The sequence below is a fragment of the Galeopterus variegatus genome, unplaced genomic scaffold (assembly GCF_000696425.1).
Source record: "Galeopterus variegatus unplaced genomic scaffold, G_variegatus-3.0.2 Scaffold3715, whole genome shotgun sequence".
Lineage (NCBI taxonomy): Eukaryota > Metazoa > Chordata > Mammalia > Dermoptera > Cynocephalidae > Galeopterus > Galeopterus variegatus.
This window is the reverse complement of record NW_007729826.1, coordinates 139479-140612: the sequence shown is the minus strand read 5'-3', so window position 1 is coordinate 140612 and position 1134 is coordinate 139479. Positions and strand designations below refer to the sequence as shown.

The 1134-nt window shown below is 42.3% G+C and overlaps 1 long non-coding RNA gene across 1 annotated transcript in view; it reads left to right on the top strand.

Moving 5' to 3' along the window:
- LOC103601389 overlaps positions 1 to 1134 on the top strand; it is a 28663-nt gene that overhangs the window by 2856 nt on the left and 24673 nt on the right. Inside the window, exon 2 of the long non-coding RNA XR_551452.1 lies at positions 291 to 384. This is a non-coding gene — a long non-coding RNA (uncharacterized LOC103601389). The remainder of the gene's footprint in view (positions 1 to 290; positions 385 to 1134) is intronic.

Below are 1134 nucleotides of genomic sequence, written 5' to 3'. Positions count from 1 at the left end.
CTTATTATGTGCCAGTCAGTGTTTTAGTCTCTGGGGATGTAGCAGTAAACAAGATGGAAAAGTCCATGCCCTCCTGGGGGTGTTAGAGTGAGCAGGACTGAAGCCATATTGGGACATAAAACTGCATGGGCTGTATGCAAATTTTTAAAAGACACAGGTTTTGTTTTGTTTTGTTTTTTTCTTGGCATGCATTTCTCTGAGTTCCCTCTTTTCCCGTGGTCATTTATATTTTAAACCTTGGTTACGGGGCAAGATGACATTATTTACATGAATGTTAACTTGTTTTCCAGCCAACCTGAAGCTGCAGACTTCCCACAAGACACCTCCTACCCAGACACCCTGAGATAACAGCAAGGACAGGAGCAGAAACCAGATGGAGCCTTGGTGAGAATTTGCACCTAGTCCCTTGCATGTGACCCTCGCTCCTGCTTTTCATTTCTCACGTTCCACTCCCTCAGCCCCCTCTTTAAAAACCTCTCAATAAATCTGAGTCTTTGAGATGGCTTTAGCCTGGTCATTCTCCTTCAGGTTTACCAGAGAGACGGGTTAGCCCAACATCTCTCCTCAAGTCACTGGTATTCCTGAATAAAAGCTGACTTCCATTTTTACCAACACTTGACTTTTGGGTTGTTTGTTTTTTGTCTGAGAGCAGGCAGCTGGACCTGTGAGTTTGGTATCAATTTTAGGGAGCTGGGAGCCGAATGGACCCTGCAAAAGGGGGAGAGAGAATAAACAAGTAAACAATGGAGCAGGATAAGGGATGAGAAAGGGTCTGGGGTGGTGAGTGCCATTTTATTTTATTTATTTATAAATTTTTTGTGGCTGGCTGGTACAGGGATAGAACCCTGGACCCTGGTGTTTTCAGAGGAATTTAATATGTAGGAAAAAATTGAATCTTTAAGGACTCATATTTAAGGAGCATGTATAAAAGTAATAATTATGAAATTAAAACCGTAAGTCAAACCGTAAGAAAATACTAGAACAGCTAAAAGCCATCATCTGTGTACCATTTCGTCTTGGAAAACAGAAATAAAATATTTATTTATGTGAATAATGTTTTTTACAAGTTTAATACTTAGGGCCGGCCCGGTGGCGCACTGCTACAGTGCGCCGCTTGGGAGTGTGGCGGCGCTC